Source organism: Anticarsia gemmatalis, chromosome 14 (genome assembly GCF_050436995.1).
Source record: "Anticarsia gemmatalis isolate Benzon Research Colony breed Stoneville strain chromosome 14, ilAntGemm2 primary, whole genome shotgun sequence".
Lineage (NCBI taxonomy): Eukaryota > Metazoa > Arthropoda > Insecta > Lepidoptera > Erebidae > Anticarsia > Anticarsia gemmatalis.
The window spans coordinates 3,908,064-3,930,734 of NC_134758.1; the positions used below are offsets into that span (position 1 = coordinate 3,908,064).

At 35.8% G+C, this 22,671-nt stretch overlaps 1 protein-coding gene across 7 annotated transcripts in view; it reads right to left on the reverse strand.

The window, feature by feature from the left end:
* The window catches only part of Src64B (Tyrosine-protein kinase Src64B), a 76,928-nt gene that overhangs the window by 47,114 nt on the left and 7,143 nt on the right, over nucleotides 1–22,671 (reverse strand). For 2 of the 7 annotated variants that reach the window (XM_076122449.1, XM_076122448.1), the window contains exon 1: nucleotides 6,962–7,270. The exons of the other annotated variants lie outside the window; for them this stretch is intronic. The gene's annotated coding sequence lies outside the window, so the exon portion shown is untranslated. Of the gene's footprint in view, nucleotides 1–6,961; nucleotides 7,271–22,671 lie in introns of those variants that run through there. 7 annotated transcript variants of the gene reach the window in all.

Consider the following 22,671-nt stretch of genomic DNA (forward strand, 5'->3'; position numbering starts at 1 on the left):
TTGTCACAGAAGCTAACACACCGGTAATAAACAACACGCCCTTATTGCAAAACGTCTTGCCGTTAAACAACAGTTACAATCAATCACATAGTCCCACTATATCTACAGTTGACCGACACAAAACATTGTGTAAGTTCGTTTAATAGCTTTGAAGGACCGGCCTATTGTTTGGGCGCCGAAAGACTTCAACTGTTTCCTATAACACGTCTCTTTGTGTGAGCGGCGCATGCTACTCAAAGGCTTCTTAGCAGAGGTGTTTTAAATCTAGTCGGGTAAAAAGCAACGAATTGATCGGATCATGACAGTCGATTTCGGTTAACGGCCACTCGGGCGAGGTCACCGCACCACAAACATCGGGGACGCAGTGCCATTCCGAGTTTTATGGTGTTTTATCAAGGTACCGTTGAAGCAACTTCAGGTTTACTACACGACGAGTTCGTTTGCAACGGAATATTATACTACCGGCAAATATTTGTTAAGACATGTTTACTTGGAATACTACCAAGTTCAGTGGTGTCCTAAAAATCTATAAATACGTACTATTCTTGTGTTCAAAAGGAGCGTTCACATTTCAATCATCATGGCAGTGAACGTCAATTAATAAGTAGTCTATATTCTGTGGCGTCCCTTCTCTAAATGGTTGGAAACTGAGCCCTTTGATGTTCTGCTCACGAATATGATATATGGTTAGGCGAGCCCTCCTCGACGTGCGCCTAGCCCTTAATTTATCACGGCCATTTTAACTTGCGCGTAAAAATAATAAAAAAGCGTTTTGTAAAGATCCGGCAGTTGACTTAAAAGGCGTAATAGGTAAATGCCTTTTGTATGGTTTAAAGGTATATATGTTTACGACCAATATTGAGGTAAGTTGTAGAAAGAGACTTTAAGTTAACAGACAACATTCAAACCACGATCAAAATTAGTATGCAAAGTTGTATGACGGGTCAATGCTTTTAGACTCCTACACTTCGGTCACGGGCTGCTAATTATTCCTTGTGGATAAAACTTTATGGTTCAAAGCGTTTTGAATATAATCAGCGTATTATTTATAAACTTCTCGAGATCATTAACATCGTCGAGGAATTAGAGGGTATTTTTTATATTTGAAATAAAAAAAGTAGCGTCAAGTGGATGTTATCGTATTTTGATATGCCTGGTAAGCTCGGAAATTGCTGACTGAATTACTTCTATAACTTTACTAAGGTAGAGTGACTTGGAATATCAGTCCGTTTCCAGTGTAGCCTATGCCAAAATGTCAAGCAAGCGAAGGAAAATGATCACGTAAATTCCCGTTTAACAAATATAAATTAATAGAGCTATTAGTACATTATACAAGAATTATTTATAGAGTATAGAAACAAAACTAGTTCATATCCTCAACAAGTATAATAACAACGTACTTTTACCTTTAGTGTGTGTTTAACACATAAAATTTCCTCTTCACGACTATTTTTATCTTTTATTCATTGAACACGCAATGTTTATTTTCCCTCCAAATTACCCAAACATAATTAACGAAAACAAGGGCTTATAGGTCACAATATTTATCTAACGTTGTCGAAACAATATCGACCAAACATTCGTAAGGATTAAAATGAAATCCGTATGAGTCATTAATATGTTTGATGTCGGTAGGGAACAACATAAACACGAATGTAAAAACAAAATAGTTTGAACAATACGGCTCTATAAATAAATGTTCTGTTTAATATTGTAGGCCCGCATCCAGCTCTAATCCCGTATAAACCACAATTTTATTACTCCACGATGATAGAGATTAACTAGAACAACGGTTAATTTTATATAAGTAAGTATAACGCGTACACGCCCATTGAGGAATCTCTATTAATAACATTTATATTATGATGTATGTATCAAATATTAGTTGATATTTATTAGACGTTTGAATTCCTATGTTAATTTCGTGATTGAAGATATGGAGTGTGGGAACGATATTTGTTAGTAGTTATTGGTGTCAAACACTATGAACTCAATGTTGGCTTATTGCTGTGAATGACGTTAAACGGTTGCAATATGTGCGAGCAATTGATGAAGGCTTTTCATATTGCGTCAATAAAAATGAACGATATAGCTATCATTAAAGTTTAGTACTAAAAGAAAATTATTATTGGTCATATTTCGTAAAACGCACCTTCTTTTGTTAATACTCTTTTACGCAACTAATGAATATCTTATCCATATCAAAGATTCTCAAAAAGTGATTCTCCAAAATGACATTCCGTAACTTAATGAGGCTTCGCGATATTTTCGAATGGTATCATTCGAAAATATCGCGAAGCCTCATTGACATAAAAATAAAGGTCTGCTAATTGCAAAGAAATCAGGTTACAGCACATCGTGACAGGGGATACTTAACAAAGTTTTTAATGAACCATCGCCGATTAACCTTTAAATGCTAAAATACTGAGGTATCCGAAATGTCTTTCGCATTCAAATTATCACCGATAGCGTTTAAGATATATCCTTATACAAACATTGCAGATCTTATCTCATTAAAGTTTGTCAGTATATGCAAATGAGCGTTTTTAATTTCAATTGCGTCAATATTTTGAATATAACTCGAACCAGTTTGTGATCGGTAATAAGCGATATGATCGCAATGAGGTTGCAGCAATCTGCTAAATCAAATACTTCATAGAAGCTGTCATTCGGGTCAATATTTCAGGTTTGATTTTATCGTCTAGGTCAATTTCACAACTTTACCAAGACAAGAGGCCAGTCCTTTGAGTATAATAATGACTCAATTCACAAAGATGCTAAAAAAACGAGAACAATAATCAGAAACTTGTTGTCCGAAGGAGTTTAAAAATAAACAATTTTCATAACTTGTTATGATAGTATAGGTGGAAGACAAAGTTATATCTAATTATTCACTCATAAAATTATCATGAAAATTGTGCAGTACAAACAAAAACATCGAATTAATCCATCCTTGAAGTCATAATGACGGTAGGTAATACCGTTGACGTCGACCTCCGTAACTCCATACTTAAGCACGAAGATTGCCGAGCAGTAATCACACTGAGTTCCGAAAGTCATCACTAAGCTGCAATCAACAAGTGTTTTAATGTTTGTAATCTCCTGAGGCACTTACAACCTATGAACAACGACGCTTCCGTTCATATTAGCGTAAGGAAAAAACTTTTCCTGTGTCGACGCGGTCACGATCCGAATTACTGTAATTACATGATCTGTGTTGTAAACATTAGAAACGGCGATCAAATCTTTTGTTTGGCGAACGTTTTTATTGGATTCTATTGTTCGAATCATGAAGACGCAATATGGAAAACTATATCTTAAACGATAGCAAAAAACCATCGACATCAAACGTGCGAACATAATAAAACTAAATAGGACGAAAATAAACGTGTATGGTTCGGTTATTAAGTCGTAAAGAAAAAGTAGATGATTTCATTTTAAACATTGCTGATTGCTTCCTGGCATCAATAACCATAAAAACCAGATACCTTTCAAATACAACACGAACTTATTGTAGATTCTATCCGTATGTTCTCATCAGATAATACCGTCAGACAATGTTGTCATGTCTTATCTTGACATCTTCATCAAGTGATTGCTTGGCTTCAACTATTGTGACTTGAACTATTAGATTGCAATATAGTTAATGGTTTATGCGATGTAAACCGACAGCAGATCACTTGGAACCTTGGCATTATTTATAGAAACCTTATTCCTTAAACATATAAATACACAACCGTATTTACGTAACAAAACTCTACAAAAGTTATCCCACGAGAGTTTTCAAAGAATAATTCCATTTTCCTCGAGAAATCTGCGTTCCCTCGGGGATATAAGTCGGTAATTACGGAGTGGGTGTGCTTATTCGTATAATTCTTTGGATGTATTAGTGTCAAGATTATCGATGCTGGTTGCGTTCGAGGGTCATGAGTATTCGTACGAGCTCTCGCAAGTTTCGCAACGGACACAGCCCACGTCCGCTCATCGATGTTTTCTTCATTCTATGTATTTTAATGGCGTGTTTGTTTACTCACACACAAGCGGCAAAAATAAATTTATCTTAGCTTCAAAAGTCACTGCACTCACAAATAGCACAGAAAACGAAATTAAAAGTCGTTGAACGTGAAACACGAATGTTCACTTCTGGTGCATGGAGCAAAGGCATCCATTTCCATACAAAATTGATGAGAGCCACCGGCAGGAAACGGTGACTGCGATACGATAGCAGACACTATCTCGTCGTGAGGTGCATTCGTCAGACTTCGGTCGCGTTATATCACGCGGTACGACATTGTTATACGTACCGACTACACTGAACAATAAAGAGCTCACACCAAATGAAAGCAAACAAGTATCGTAAGTTACGATGTTTACTCAGCTTCAAATGACCATACAATACGAGCAAGATTACATACTTGGTAAAAGTTGTGTTGGGTTTTTTGTCCGTAATTAACACGTATTCAAGCAAGTAGGCGGATGGTGTAATGGACAAACACACTCAGGTGTCTACTTCCCCGAAGCGCTGGGTGGAAGAGTGCGCAGCCCATAAATATTAATGACAAACACCGATTCAATAGCCGAGCGGCAGACAGGTCAGCGGCCTTTGATCCGATTGTTAGATGCTCATTCTCAGATGTAATTAGAAATGCCTCGTACGGCTAATATGTTCGAGAAAAGGAGGAATTTGTTATATGAATAAAACATGACCTACAGAAGACCGGGAGTGGTAGAAACGACCATTGAATTCGGCTTCTAAATAAAAAATGACCTACAACCAACAGATGCGATCCATCACATTCTAAGATGATTTTGTATTTACAATAAACATCGTTAACCTCAATACGTTGGAAGTTGGTACATTTAATACGTGGCTAAAATTCACCGACTCGTTGGGCAAGCCTTTAACAAGTTAAACAACATTTCATCGATCTACCAACTAGATTATTGAAATGAAGCACTACGATAAAAAAGTGAAATTGAGAATATCGGGTCACTTAAACAACTAGTTAGAAGAAGACTTAATTTAATTGTGTAAATTGTATGTGTCATTGTAGACTTGATTTATTAGAATGATGATTCACTTAAAACAGTAAGTTCTCTTATAAATGAGGAAACATTGACCAAGTTGATAATTAAACTGAATTTGTGAGACATTAATGTGGTGAAAGATTGTCTTCGCTCAGGAAGTCGACACAAGTAACGGCTACATCCCAATAAGAGAGTGATTCATCACTTGGGCATTTAAGGATCATTTGAATTTTAAATCAGATCCAACTCTATGTAGACCATCAACCGAATTAGAATATTAAGACGGCCTTGCGGACAAAGGCCCACAAAATAAAACATTCGTAACACAAACATGAATTGTGAGATAAGTGAGCGCAGATAACTGATGTCAGCAACGTCCATAAATCGGTTCTAAGTGATCGAATGGGTCAGTGTCCTCTACATTGATTGTAAACGAACGTTGCAGACAATAAAGCAAATTATACTAGTAGATACGACAACGGATTTCATCATCAATAACGCGTTTAAATAACAACCGTCAATCAATTGAATGTATTAACCTACTAAAATGTGAAAATGTTCATTGATATTGACATAAAATTTGATGTAGATGCATTTTGGTCTGAGGTTATAGATTATGAATGAATTAAGCGATACAAAGTTATGTGCAGCGGACAAAGAGCTGGCTGTTGTTAAATTGACAGCTAGTGACCCTTGTTAGGTGACCGGACGTTTACGTCTCGTTAAATAAATGTGTGTGAACATCATGGACAACGTTGTCGCAATAAACACTACTTACACAGCTTGGCCATACACGAATTTGGTAAAACATGACATTTATTTTCATACAATCAACGAGAATATTCTTGGAAGGACCGCAAGTAATCTCGAGATTTCGAAATCATTGGGCCGAATCCTTGCAGGTATCCAATATCAAAAATGTATAATTATTTTATCTCGCAACAAACATGTTTGTTCCGTGTCATTTAATTTGTTTTATCAGTTACAACATATTTGATTAGATGAATATTAGAAACTGATTTATCATTTTAATCTACTCGTCATCGAGTTATATAACAAGTGTAATACATTCAAAATAATTATAGAGTAGAGTATGATTCCACGCGTTTTTTAGAACAAAAGATTCGAACTGTAGAGTGCTCAACGCTGCTTTCAAGCGTCGTGGTCGAGATAAATATAATGTGTGAAAAGAAAGTATAGTCTGGTGTGAAAGTAGTTGTAATAAAGCTATGAAAATCGCTCACACGTTACGTAACAAATAACATGTGTTTATAATGAATGAGCAAGGGGACTACGAAAGTTTTCGGGACATCAAAGATAAGCACGCCTTAATCATGTCAAAACTAACATAGTCGTGTTGAAACTTGTTCGTGATATGGGTCCCCGGTTAATCTCATTTATTTTAAGCTTCGACAGGAAGCACGATCTCCAGTCTAATTTATACTTCGAGGTGTAATTTATCAAACGATTTGGAACGTAAAATAAACCAAAATACAGAAATGGCTCCTAATATATTGGAGCTATAACGATTTGAATACTTCGGCTAAATTTAATAAACCCAATAAAGAGAACGGCCTTTAAAAACTCTTGTGAATTGAGTGGCTGCTTATATTCACACGGAAATCCCCATCGTGTAGCTGTATGGAGTTGGCAACCCCTCTCCATGGGAGATATAGCACTGTCTCACTCTTGCACGAAGAACTCACCCTCCGCTATAGGATCGTGGGATAATTAAATATTTATGTCATCACAGACGGCATGATCAACTTACGTTTCTGATAAATAAGCAATCCAGTTGATTTGGTAACAAAAAGTTTCGCATATAATAAGTTTTACTTAAACCAAACACAGGCATAAAAGACAAAAATAGCCCACAATGCATTGATCCTCTTGAATGAAGTTGAATTTAGGATGTCAAAAACTGTATACCAACCTTTTTAAATCTCAAAGTTTTAATGCATCAGAAACATCCCGTTGACTGATGTAAGCACTGTCACGAACTTAGTTAAATAAATATGCTGACACTACCGAAACCGTTAACAAACACTTAAGATATAATAAACTACTTAAATTCTAAGCACTCAATTCACAAACAGTCAGTTCAATAGTCAACCTAGAATAATACCATGTGACAAAACATATGACACATAATTATAAATTTCTACAAAGCTCGAACTCGTGAAGCTTTTTCCAACGAAACGACGTGTGGATCCTTCAACGGTTCGATAGAGACTGCATCACTCACAGCGGAGACGGCTGCGGTTCGGGGCGGGGGGGGAGAGGGGAGCGCAGTAGGGGGCGCGCGCCTCGAGCGCTACCTAGCCGAGGCGTCGAACTAGCCTGTGTCCCCGTCGCTGATATGATAACGAATGTATACAAAGCTAACGATATCGCAGTTCACATGCATGTGATAGAAAGAGATGAGCAAACATTACGAGGGCGGCTAAGATCAAACGACAGTGAAATATATTCAAAACACAAGCCTACTGACGATAAGAAGCAACCAAAACAGATGTTTATTGACAAAACGAGGAACAAAAATAAACAATAAAATGAGGATACCCATAGAGAACAATAAATCTTTCGTAGCTAGAGGGTTGAGTTCGAGTATGGGCTGATACGGTTCTGCGTCAAAATAAAGGTTTTTAGATAAATACTGGAGACAGAGTAACATTTTCATTAGGTACATGTTTATGCAAGTTGTTAAACAGAAAAAATATAAAAACTTACAACGCAAACCACGGGACGCGGCAAATATTATAAAATTCAAGTAAAACTATTTCAGTAACCCTCCCAATTTGGCAGCGTCTAAAGTAGTACAAACTAAAAATAGAATTAAAAACATTTTACATTTTGTAGGGAGGTAAAAAAATCTTTGCAGCTCGTTACTCGCCTGCAGTTGCATCCAAACTCCAAAATAAACAATTACCAGAAAGCATGTCTCTGCTTAAATAAAATAGACAGCGACAAACAGGCCAACGAAATGAATCCCTTATCTCCCAATTAAAGCACAGTTTAACGCAATTTGACGGTAAAATAAACATTTGCCTTTTATTCTGGGCATGATTTTATTAAGATTGCAAAACATCCGCGCCATAAAGTTGAAGAAAGCAGTCATAAACATACAGAATGTGTTAAATATTTCATTAAAGAAAACACTGGAATTTAGATCCCCAAAAACGGCGATGTTGCGTAGATTGCTAAATTTTAACGAATTTCCCCGATGACACTTTAACACCGATTGCATAAAGTGGCGGAAAAAGTGGACGCTTACGAACACTACGTTTTGATAACTTCTCGCGTACGCTGTTATAAATTATGTTTGCATTTCGAGTGTGCTGGTTCCCGAGTGAATGTTTAAAAAAAATAGCCAGATCCTTTTGCCTCAACGCTTTTCGTCGAAAAAATATATCCAGCCAGCATTTATTTTTTATCCACAAAAACCCAGCACATATTTGATATCAGGCTTTTTGTAGTGTTTTCTTTTTTTATTACTACAAGTGAGGTTCTGATGTATCCTTAACAAGAGCTTTTATTTCGAGGCACAGATTCAGTTAAACTCTACGAAGTATCAAAGTAAACTGTTGTATTTTTAACTTGTGCACTCACGTTAAATAGCACCGCCTGACTCTCCTGCAAATGTTTTGTTGGTAAGCTAAATATAACTCAATAATGAACTGACGAATTGATTTTTCTAACAACTTTAGAGATTTAGTTTTATGGTCTGTAATTAAAGAAGAATAGTGCTACATTTATCACCTTTATTTATCGTCAATTTTGTTCCAGAAAAATGGTGGTTTAAACTGAAATACACAATACCTTAGTCACGAGAAATAAAAGAAAGGTCCTGTTACACGCGTCCACATCCCGTTTTAATGAATGCACTGTCGCTGATTCATACGCATCGTAAAATCAGAGTGCAGTCAACCGGCTACTAAGTTCACAGCCGATAAAGGGCTATTCAAGTATAACCCTTTAACAGAGAATAGAATTTTAACTCTATTTACACACGGTACAAGATCTTTCAAGTTCTAAAGTTAAAAGCTGTTAATTTGAATAAATGACTAAAATAAGAAATGTTGAACAGTGTAAATCATTCAACGACATTGACTCATCATACATTGGTGAGTAGAAAATCTGGTGCAGATGGTATAAAACGGTGATAAATTACTTAAGTCACGGTATCTCGCACGCGGTGAACGTTTTGTTGTTCCTCATGATCATTTAATTTTAGCTGAGTGAATATATCGCACGCGTCCCACCGGAAGATTCCTATGGGCATAAAATTCACTTATCGCACCAGCGCGCCTACTTTCCTAACCTACATGTAACGGAGAAAACAATAAACACGATCCTTTAGAATTTGATAAGATGTAACAAGAACAAATGGTACGCCACGCTGTGCCAAAGTTAAGTGTCCCTTACACCGACAAAGTGAGGCAATAAAAATATACGAGGGCCACGCCCGAACGCCGCAAGCGTGTCGATCGACAGAGTCCGAATTCGCTTGTTGTACTTTGTATTTTCAGGCGACATTTGGTAAGCAAACATAAAGAAGATTTATTGCGTACCGGCGTGTGTGGCAGGTCTCTTTAACTTCACCCGTCGCTCCATCATGTGTATTGATTTCTTTTGTAGTTTCGGCATCCTCTAATCTTCCGAGTGTCTTCATAAAGCAGAAAGTTGGAAACTGATTACGTCAAGTTTCGAGCAATATTTGGTTCTATTCGCCCGAGGCGAAATAACTTTTATTTATTTGGGTATATCTGTTACGGTTATTATGTTGGTGACATGATAGTTCTTAATTAGCTTCTGACAATGAAAGATGTTTCGTGGAGGTGGCATGATCTCATTTATTACAAAATTTTAATATTTGAAATAAAGTGTATTGGCCGTAGCATAGGTGTGCTGCGGCCAATACACTTTAGTGAAGAAATTTACTAATTCCATAGCGACACGCAAGTTTCCCAATATTCAGATTTCAGAATTTAGGAACACGAAATCTATAGCCTATGTTGGAATTTAAGTAATATCGCTGTAAATAAATATAGAATGAAAAGTAAATTACAATTTTACGGTGATTATAAGAATGCAATAATACGCAACATAACACTAGCTGGTTGCATGATATTTGTGTGTAATTGGAGTATCGCATACAGTAATAAAGATAATAGTTAAGTAACATAAAACATTACTTTCGAAATGCACACATAACGAAATAAACTGCACTGCATTTATTTGTGACACAAGAGATCATGAAATCGATCAGCAGACAATAACAATTATATATTCATTAAGAAATAATCTAATTAAAACAAAAAAGGTCTCTTTTATGTTCAAAGTAAATAATTGGGTCAATCAGCAAAGTCTGATTGGAAGAGAATCTAGTGTGGATGCGGAAAATCGTGTACTATATACTGTTCTGCTAAAGAACACGTATCTTACATAGAGGTACTGCCTAATATTTTGTAAAACACAAAGAATTTAAAGCCACGACGACGGTACAAGCAAAACATTTTCGTCACGTATAAAATATTCCCTAATTACGAGATGATAAAACAAAAGGGTGCTATTTCAATTATTCCGTCGGCTCCAGAATCCTTTACAACAGTCATGGAAGAAAGCAAAAGAACAGTTCTTTGACTCACAAAAACGAGCCTATTACGTTCATCTTTTACGTTTAATTTTACGATCAACTGTGTCACTTTGTACAACAAAAATGTAATAAGCTTCGCGACTTTAACGTTTTCATTTGACGTTCACGGCGAAAAGGTTTCTCCTTTTCAACCCGCAACGACTTAATCAAACGAAATGACTGAGGTTTTATTCTTATTTAAACAACTTCTTCATAAAATAAGATGTCACCTTGTCGAATTGAAAACATTCCATTTATCCATTGTGTACGAACAATTTTCATTGCTTACATAGATGGCCGATTTGTCAACTACAGAAAGTTTTGCAGTCCATTTCAAGCGACGAAATCGAATATAAACTTTTAAAGTTTTTACACAACTACTAATATAAGAAGTTGTCTTCGCAACAAAGTTAATTTAACAATTTAGGCTCTATGGGCCGGCCGCGACAGAACCAAAAAAAAATAATTCTCGAATCTACCGTATGGACTGGAAAAAGTATGTTTAGAAAATGGAAGAGATTTTCGCTTATTTTTCGAGCTGCGTGTTCTTGGACGGATGACTTTACGAAAAGTATGCAGATCTGCATTCTAGGGAGCAGCAGATGTGGGTGGGGAGCGGCATTTGTGTAACGGTCCTGACATACCGGGACCGAGGGCGAGGAATCGCTTTAGCCCCTACCCTTAGCTTTCTAAAACAGAACCATTAAATGAATTATAGCCTTGTTTATTCGTCGAAGTAATTGCTAATTTCTACAGAAGTTATTAAGTCGACGTCTACCTAAATGTCGATGCCGATAATTACAACGATAGAAGAGCTTATGTCAAAGAATATATTTCCCTCAGATCTATTACTATCGTAACTCAAAGCCAACGTCGACTTTTTTTGTCAAAATGACATCATGTTTCATTCACAGCGATGCCCAAGAAGTAACAAAACGAAATATTCAATGCGATAATACTCCGTGACGGTTTTGTTAAGGCGTTCGTATTATTATCGATTCCACGCCGAATTAAAATGAATATCGATAATCTTGATTTCATTGTCAATTAAATAATCGCATTTTAAGTTTTGAAGTGCCCATAATCCATCCATTTGAGAAATGTTCTTAAAATATGGCTTTATCATAGACTATATCGATTTAAAATTGGGCATTGATTTATGTAATCGTTGGAGACACCACAAGAGATCAAAATCTACTCAGTACTTAATAAAGACTTGAAAATTATGATTTAAATGGCACCCACATTAATATTAAACTGGAGATGAACGAATGCCTTTCAGAATAATAATTGTGAATATCAATAAGTTTATTCGGTCACTAGCTTTCGTCCGTAGGTCTGGTTAGATGTGAGGTGAATGACTTTAACTTTCCTAACTGACTGAGTTTAGAACAATAGAGAATACTTATAAAGCTATTTTGAGTCAGACTATTGTTAAACACCATTTAAATTAAGGGTCCATTCAAATAGTTATTAAGGTATCAAAATTATTAGTTCTACTCATATTAGTAGAAATTAGGATGATTCCCTTTTGAATCAATTGACCTATCTACAGATTCAAATCTCCATATGTGGTACAATTTATTCACGTGTAAACGTACACAAATTATAGCAAAAATAGGGCGAATCAGGGTCAAATAATATTAAGTTTAATGTAGCTTAAATTCGAAAAGACTTTATTAGAAAAATGAGTAACTTTATTTGGGTTCTGCTTATGGGTAAACAGCAATAACTGAATTTCTAGACGGGAATGACGGCACACCGAGACGCAGCCTCAGTAAAGGGCAGACGGGCCAGTGAACTGACGAATCTTCAAAAGGGCGAACATATTATTACAGTTGTCTAGACGATTTACTAAAACTCCCAAATAGTGAACAAGTTCAAATGAGCATCAAGCGGTGGTCAAGGTGGTTTGACAACAAACCAGACGAAATAAACAATATATCAATTGTTAAACAATATTCATATATCTTGAAATAATATCTGAGCAGCGAGATATTTACAGGCACACTTATCCAGTAAAAAATTACCAGTAAACTAGAAACAATTAATTGTAGATCTCACAAAAAGCTAACTCGACTAGGAAACGAATACGGTAGCTACAGACGATATTGCTTTCTCATTCATCACACGTGCTACCTTCAACAAATATGGAACAGTCTGAATGCCTGTGCAAGAGGCAAGATTAGCACAAGAATTGCGTAAAATTCCAAGAGAAACAAGCCTACAACCAACTGTAGGTGTTGACTGTGAATGATGATGATGAGATACGCGTAAAAGAATAATGAGTGACCTAAAAAGATCGAAGTAAGAGGAGGAAAAATGACAAGCTATAAATAAGTCGTTTGTTCTATGTGACTTCACAATGAAATTCAGATGTACTTATTATTCTGCTGAAATACAGCCTACCTTGTTAGGTAACGAGGAAAGTATGGTTACGCAAAATACGTTTTCATACAATCACACAAATATAAATTATATAGAGGGACATAGGCTTATGATTCATTCATTAATGATAAAACCACATTGGATTTTGATCTGATATTACATCACATCGACTATACCTTCCGAACTGTAGGAAAATTGCTGTTAGTTTCGATAATTATATGTAGGTCAGTTGACGTAAATAAATAAATGATTTAATTTTGTTTGAATTTCTGTCAGGATAATAAGAGAATTTTGCTATCCTGGTTGGTAAATATTAGCATTTAATTTAATAAATTATTAGATTCAGCATGTCCAGTCTTTAAAGACATGACGACTTATATGCCTACTCGCGCTACACATTACATCAGTAACAATTTCTTACGAATGAAACTTACGAGACAACGACTATCTCTAAGAGGTCTTTACAAAAAAGTTCCAGGAGCATGTACACAATATTCGCATGTTTTTCTCACTCACTAAAACAAGCACGAGTATCGAAGCCAGCTTCCCCAAACAGGTTTCTTCTAGCGTAGTCATATTGGCGTCAAAACAAAACAAAACCTTTGCGACGAAACACGCTATGAACCTTGACGAACTTGTTGATTAGTGTTTCAATAATTGCCAGGAACGATGACTGGGGTCAATGACCTGATCGAAAAGTTCGCAGAAACCTCAAAGGCTGTAATAGTAATAGCATGATGTATAAAGTAAAAGTAAGCCTTAAAAGATGACTCACACAAAGCAAGACCAGTAATTTTTTCATTCATAATTTCCAATATGAATCAGCTATTCTTAGTAAATGGTTCTATAGTTATGTGATCAAAGTTACATTCATACTAGTCTATATTGACCCAGATGTTTATATTCGATTGAGCTGACATTTTGCACACATGTGTGAATTATGACAACGCAATATTTTAACCGTGACCTAAAGAATCTGGGGTAAACAAGAAAAAACAACTTAATACATTGTTTGGACTAATTCTTATCACTTATACCTGGTTTCTGAGTACATTTAGCGATAGTTAATCTTGTCAATAGCGTTTTTTATATGAGTTTTAAAGCTATTGAATAGATAAACTACTGCTAAATGTACCTGAAAGACCTGGGCGTAAATTATTAAAATTCAATGTTAGAGTACTAAGAAATTGTTATCGCTACAAGTTCAACCACAAAACAACAATTGATATCTCCAAACTGTTTCGAAGGCTCTTTTCTTCGAAGAATACAAGACGTTTTAAATATCAAACGAAAAGTATCAAGGGCTCTACCCACACGTTCTGAAAAGTATATATAACAGGCAATTCGTTACAGCCTCCGACGATTAAACGACTGTGAAATGACGTAGATGCCACACAGAGAGTAAGCCGCTAACAGGGTGATCGATATCTTCCGCCCTTTAAATTACCAAGTAATCTCGGTCGGTAATTACTCAATTTACTCAAGACAGGAGGCGATACCGTCAAAGTGCCGCGAGATTAACACGACTCACCTGAGACGGTTAATGAAAGCACCATTTTAATAACTAACCAAACACTTCATTTGTTATAATTATAACAGCTACTGGAGTGATTTCAGAATTTTGATTGGTAGATAGTTGAACTATCTATCATGGTTTTCAATTTTCTTGAGACTCTTTTGACAATTTACATTAAGGTCTACATCTATTAATCATTATTCTTTGTCATCTATCTGTGTCAAATGTTACTGATTAAAACGCATACCTAATAGGCTCAATTTTTAAATCGGACTAACTTAATTGGATTTGACAGTTTGCCTAAAATGTCTCCCTTGATTCTCTCCCTTTATTATTCAATCAAGCACCACCTTGCACCCTTCTAAAACAATATTTATTTTACTTATATAACTTAAGCTTCGCTAACGCATACGTAAAACATTCTACAAGAATCATATTCGTATAAATAAAGACACGCCTACAAAAAAAGTAAATACAAATTACAGCGCAATTCCAGAACTAAAATGGAGGGACGGAGCCACGCCTAATCGTGTAATGGCACTTTGTGGGTGATGAAGCGACGCATCAGCAAAGATAATTATAAATGGAGCGGACGCGACCTAAATACTGGCACACGTGGACTATTTCCAGACAACGGGAAGGGAAGGCAGGTAGGTTTCGAAATATGAATATAAAACTACAGGAAGAACGATCTTGGGACTCATCTGTCACTTTCTTCATATAAAAGTCGAACCTCTCGCTTCCTCTGAAGGACTCAAGTCTTAATATACTAACTTTTGATTGATGTACTCACTGTCAACAGAAACGAATCAACAATTCTCGCTGTAGCATTTATCTGAATGATACCAAAAGCTATAATTAAGACAAAACGCCTTTAAATGATCACAGAGTCTGACAGCGTAGTGATTACACTAATTACTTTTGAACGTGATAACGTCAATCAAGGGCTTTACCTACTGTACTCAACTGCGTTGACGAACCGTTACGTTACATTAACTCAACAAAATGCCTCCAGTTAATTTTGTTTTGATTTGAGTATGACATAAATATGTGGGTTATTTTCCCGTTTCATTTGCCGTGCAATTTGTATGAGACAAATATCTTTTATAATAATAACCTCGCATCGTATTCAGGGGTTTGTAAATATTTCTTTACGTTCGAACAACAGTTGATATTATTTTGAAAGGGCTTCTAGTGACATCATTAAAACTACTAAAATAATAGCGATTGTATTCAGCAAACTGAAATTGAATAAAACAATCGATAAGTATTGCACTAGCGAATCTGAATCCTATAGCGGTATCAACATTGTCCAAAATTGTTCTGTATATTTAAAGGAACCACATAAATGACTATTCGTCCAACAATAGCCGCAGATGTACAAGAGAGCAGACGGGATGCAAATAACAAAAATCAATACGCCGAGCGGGCGAACGCAGCATGCCCAACTTGCATAAAATTACCCTCACGATTTTAGCACACCCCGTACCGAACGATAATGATTACGGAAACTCAATATTACTTCGAAGAATCTAAATGACAATATAAATACAAAGTGTTAACCAGTACAAAGGTCCAGACTGAATTCTCAGACGGTGTCACAGACGCGACTAAATAAACAATAGAACATCCGTTTGAAGACGTCGACTGCCTAAGAAGTAGAGTGCAGTACCTAGAAATCAAAAGTGCATCATAAATTCATGCGGTTGGTAGCATTCGCATAATGCTCTCGCAAAGCTCAATTCTACGTCTCGTTGTTATGTGTATGGCATATATGAAACCTCTAAGTAAGTGGCTGAGAGACTTCGCGTCTCTGAGCTGGTACTCGAGCGAACCTGTTGACCCAGTGCGCAACGCTCGCGGCAAAAACTTCGCCTGCACCTGCTTTGGTCTTATAAGCGCCTAGTACAACGTACCTGTGGCTATTCAGACGAAAACCATTGTTTGTGACCTAAAACCATGGGGACTACTCACATGTTGCAAAAGAAAAAACTTTTCAAGAACATCATTGTCTTTTATAAAGCAGCACCACCACTGTTTGTCCGTCAAATGTATTTCAATACATTATGTTATCATTCAAAATCGTTGTTATGTAGACAATAGCAGACACAATACCCAGCCAAATACGAAGCCACGTGATGAAAACTATTTCGAAGTCAAACAATAGGAACAAAGGCTTTCGATTGTAATCAATAACCTACATTCGATCATTAACTCCTTTCTAATACAGGTCTGTGTGGGAGGACCTATGATCAGTACGTACAATGTCGTCTTGTAGACAACAACTTACTTGAGTAGACAAAATAGTTACAACGTCTAACGAGACGGCCCTGAACAATACCATCTGCCACCTACCAATTCCAAATGTAGCCAATGATCAAACATATCATTCTTAAAGCAAATAACCTAAAGATGGATGGCCTAGAAGTCATACACACGATATTTATTCTAAAATAATTTCACCGACTATTACACTATAATTCATCTCTGCCCATATTGAAAATAAATGGGTGTTTTTGGCACTTTATATAATGGAAACCTGTCAAGTGTTTTCTAGTTAAGCCAAAATAAATCGCAAGAAGTTAAAAAGTTATCGATGAGTAATTTACTCAAGGTGAATAACTATGATTGAATTATTCACAATTTTGATTAAGCGAGAGCGATCGTGCTGAATATTGCGAACCTAAATATTTTTTCGAGTGGTTTAACCAGAATAAACTGAATATATTATGATGACGTCAGAGATCCTTATTTTATTAGCCATGATTCAGACATTGTATAATACATTTGCGTAAGCTTTGTTCTAGCTTATCTTTTATCAATAAATATTGTAACGAGTACTGATTGGAAATTCGCGAACTTTGGCTTGCGGCTGACGTTTCATTTTGAGGACAAAGAGTCACCAGGAAATTTGATTGTATCCGAAATGTAATTTCCATCATGTCATCGGAAGGTGTCGGCTGCAAACTGTCATCTAAAGATAAAAACAATGGCTTCAGCATCGTTGTTTCCTGCAGACAGTTATATTGACGCAAGCTTTTTGATGATTACAAGAAATAAAACTAAATTTACTCACTAAATATTACTTAAGTTTTGACCCAAATGAAAATCATCTCGTAACAACTACACAACACACGCAAGTATATAGAAACGGACTGGAAAAGAGTCCTTGAATCAATATAGCGTTGTCCAGACTAAACGAATGCCAAACTATTCGGACTGTCTAGAGTCTAGAAGCAACGGCTCTACATAGTATGATAGCGTAAAAAGAACAAAGGATTTGTATTTATAACTAAAATATATCCTTAGTTGAGTAGGGAAGTTACGCTAAACTAAATAAACGAAAAAGTCATGTTATACGTATGCAAATGCGAACAAACTGTAACTTATTGTATTTTACGACCGAAACCTTAAAACCCTTGCCAACTACTCAGTACAAGAAATGGGTCAGACGGAAGTAACAAAAGACAAAAAGTTCCAAAAAGGTAAGAAAGTGTTTGTCAGTGGGTCATTAACAAGTTCTGATGGTGTGCCTTATCTTGTCGCTCGTCGACCTGTGTCAAACTCATTGACCCACTACGGAATCACCTCGAAGAGCCGATTATGATGCTCTCGAACCTCCAATACGCTGACGAAAGAGGCGAGGCAGGTATCAAGTCTCTATACTTAGAAATCTGATGACTCAGTACATTCTGTACTCTCTAATTGGATGATAAAATTCCATTTTCGAAATATACATAGAAGCATTGATAACAGGGACGAGGAAACTCGAATTCTTTTCTTACTCAACACAAAAAAGGTCAGTATTTTCTTTGAATTTTGATATTGGAAGCAAGTTTCGGTCACGTAACTCAATTATGTCGGGTTTGTGTTCCTGTAGAAGTTTTATGTATTCAGGGTATCTGTCGAATGATGAATAAAATGGATTATTTACGTAACTCAAAAAAGGTTTTGTTAGTATTAATGCTTGTAAAAATAGCTTTAAGTAAACTAAACCTTAAGCACGCTCTCATTATACATAACGATAAGTAATATGGTAAACAATACAATTTACGTAAACTATAAGGGAAACAGAAACAGCAAATAAACAATAATATATGTTTAATAAGAGGTAAACATATGTGATAATAACAATGGAATTCAATTGTTTATTTAGTTTTACGTCATCTTACTTAAGTCCAGTTCAAAAAACCATCGTTTAAAAAAGGTCTTTAAAGTGAGTTAAATATTAAATTTTGTAAACGGTACAATCTGTTCTATCAAAAGGCTACTTATTTTGGGTATGCAAACATCGCATCAATTTACATTTATACGCCATTCCATTCAAATCGGAAGAGTTAAAGAGGAAAATGGATTAGCATCGTTAACGTGAGTAGTAGCCAAGAAACCTGTCACGGCACTCCTAAATTTTACACTATGTCCATAATTACAAGCCCATTCTAGAAGTATATTGAGCTGAAAAAATATAAACGAAATCATATTGTTCCATTAAAAAAGAAAAGACAACGTTCAGCAATATGACAAATAAATATCTAAACATTTCCGTTTATATATTTTTAAACTTAAATAAAATTTAGACTTCGATCACGATGAAAAAAACGTTGATGTAATTACTAAAATTGCAGTTCGTCACACGCATTTATAACAGTAACAAATAGATAACCACTTTATAATGAAATGACACTAGCCAACGATTGACACACAGTAATTACGCAAGTTCTTATTGAAATAACATTAATGTAAACAGGATAAAACATAGCAATTACTAAAAGAATAAGGTTTAGGTTGTCGCCATAACACGTACGTTTAGTTTTGGTAAAAATATATAACATTCCTGAATTTATTTGATAAGTATATTTCTTTGCGGTCTTCGCTAACAGCTCATAATATACTATGACGTCACCTTATAGTTACATTTTCCTGTACAACAAAGTCCAGGACACGCGTACTCGGTAAATAACATTCAAAGCAAACCTTACAAATAGAACTACAAAGGAAACTCCATGTTTCGCAAATTTAATCTTCGGAAAACAAGAGTAAGGTAAGATATAAATAAAAGGGGCGTTTTGAATACATCAGATGCAGGCACCCTTGTCAAAATGTTTTCCATAGAACGATACTTTTCACGTTACGCCATCGCGGACGGCTTGTTGTTAGGCTGACGTTTCTTTCCCATTTTCTTCGCATTATATACAGGGTGTCCCAAAACTCAACGATAATCCGAGACAGGATGAAAGGCCAAGTCATACCGGTTCTAGGAAAAATAAAAAAAAAATCCATATCACTTAGTTCAGCAATAATAGACACTTTTCAAAAAAGTTAAAATTCCACACCCTTGGTCGCATTTTCAAGCCCTGTGATCACCAATGTCACAATTTCGCTGTGTTTTTTTGACTTTCGTGATCTTAATTAAATATGCTATTAATCGTATAACAAATTAATGCACAAAACATTGTTAATTTAATAAAAAAAGTTAAGTTTTAGTGAGTCATCTTTCTCAAAAATATCGTTAGTCAACTTTGACGCTTCATACTGAAAAAAAAATGTACTACTCTACCTTTGGCAAGTTATTTCAAAAGTTGGCGCATTTAATCAAGATTTCAAAATGGTATAACACTTGCCACTTTTCTTGCCATTAAAAATGTTATTTTTATTTGAACGAAGAGTATCCTCGCAAATGGATCGGACGCAGTGGTACAATTTTATGGCCTCCTCGTTCTCCCGATCTAAATCCAGTAGATATTTTTTACTGGGAATGCATAGAAGAAGAAGTATATTCGAAATCAATACAAAATCTATCAGAACTTCGCCAGAAATTTGACACAGCGTCAGAGGAAATAAAAATAAATAATAAATTTAACCCATTAATGTCCCACTGCTGGGCAAGGGTCTCCTCCCGTAATGAGGGAGGGGTTAGGCCTTGAGTCCACCACGCTGGCCAAGTGCGGGTTGGGGACTTTGCATGCCCTCAATAAATGTTTTAAACAAATTTTTAGGCATGCAAGGTTTCCTCACGATGTTTTCCTTCACCGTTGGAGCATGTGATAATTATTTCTAATACACACATAACTTCGAAAAGTCATTGGTGTGTTGCCTCGGGTTCGAACCTGCGACCACTAGCGTGGGAGGTGTCAACTTATACCACTCGGCTATCACTGCAGAAGAAATAAATGCAATGAATTTTGATTGACTGGTGCAAAGGTCTTTTGTAAGGCGTTGCAGAGCCTGAATTGATGCTAGAGGAAAACAATTCGGAATTACTTTAGTTTAAGGAGAATAATTCAATGAGATCGATGGTTCGTTCATTGTTTTTTTTTTATTATTATAACCTATTATGTTTATTACATTAAATATTTTTTATGGACTGACTCAATTACCTCTTTACTAAAAATAATTGCTTTCCTCTGGCACGAATACAGGCTCTGCAACGGCGTACAAAAGATTTTTTCACCAGTCAAGCAAAATTCCTTGCATTTATTTCTTCTGACGCTGTGTCAAATTTCTGGCGAAGTTCAGATAGATTTTGTATTGATTTCGAATATACTTTTTCTTTTATGCATTCCCAGTAAAAAATATCTACTGGATTTAGATCGGGAGAACGAGGAGGCCATAAAATTGTACCACTGCGTCCGATCCATTTGCGAGGATACTCTTCGTTCAAATAAAAATAACATTTTTAATGGCAAGAAAAGTGGCAAGTGTTATACCATTTTGAAATCTTGATTAAATGCGCCAACTTTTGAAATAACTTGCCAAAGGTAGAGTAGTACATTTTTTTTTCAGTATGAAGCGTCAAAGTTGACTAACGATATTTTTGAGAAAGATGACTCACTAAAACTTAACTTTTTTTATTAAATTAACAATGTTTTGTGCATTAATTTGTTATACGATTAATAGCATATTTAATTAAGATTACGAAAGTCAAAAAAACTCAGCGAAATTGTGACATTGGTGACCACAGGACTTGAAAATGCGACCAAGGGTGTGGAATTTCAACTTTTTTGAAAAGTGTCTATTATTGCTGAACTAATTGATATGGATTTTTTTTTTTATTTTTCCTATAACCGGTATGACTTGGCCTTTCATCCTGTCTCGGATTATCGTTGAGTTTTGGGACACCCTGTATACCAAAGAATTTGTTTTGCGAACTTAATCTCAAGTTTTATAAAAGGCAATGTGTCGGTGTGTTATGTGGTTTGATTCAGTAAATTAACTTTTCCTCTTATTTTCCTTTTAAGTTTTGTTAGTTCTTGTGACACTTATAGTTCCATTTTGTATTAACATGTGTAACTTGAAAAAACCCGTAGCATAAATAGTTGTTACCTATTTTATTTGTCGTCATTAGGGCACACGATACAATTGAACTAAACTTGTCAAGAATAAACGCTCTCTTTAGACCAATAATAACAATGTTGGTCATCAACTAAAGAACTCAAAAATGCCTCAAAAACAAGTTACTAACTTTTAAAGCAGGAATCAGCACCCAAAATGTACCTTTATTCTTTGAACGTAGTTCGCAAGTTTGTATGCTTATGCAAAATATTTGACTTCATTGATTGATATCGACAAAAACAATGTCGGGAAAATAAAATGGTGAAGCGACACCAAGCGGCACACATGCCCAATGATGCAAGAAAGAGAAACAAAACAGGAAATGTAATGCACAACAGTTTCTTCAATTTCACGCTCCGCAGTCCCATTCTTACGGATTGATACCAATATGCCAACCCCCTACATATTCCATTCCAATAACGAGATCTGCTAAACGAAGAACAACGCCCAATATCTTGTAAAGGGCTCGCAGACTTTTCTGCTTTCTGAGTGGTTCAAGTACAGACAGAGGTTCTCTATAAATACAAGGTAGATTACCTAAGTTTCAAAGTCGTAAAAATCGACTGTCAAAAAGTTTATTAGAAGTCGCAGACAGTAAGCTCTTGAAACCACATTGCGCCTTTAATACAATCTCAAAGTTTATTTCAAATTCTGCAATATAAATGCAAGAGGTAAACCTCATTGCTGATTTGCAGCCAAACCGAGCGGGCGACCAATCATGTGTCCTTTTGTGTTATTAATAGCGCAAATCTACGGCAATTATAGCGACAAT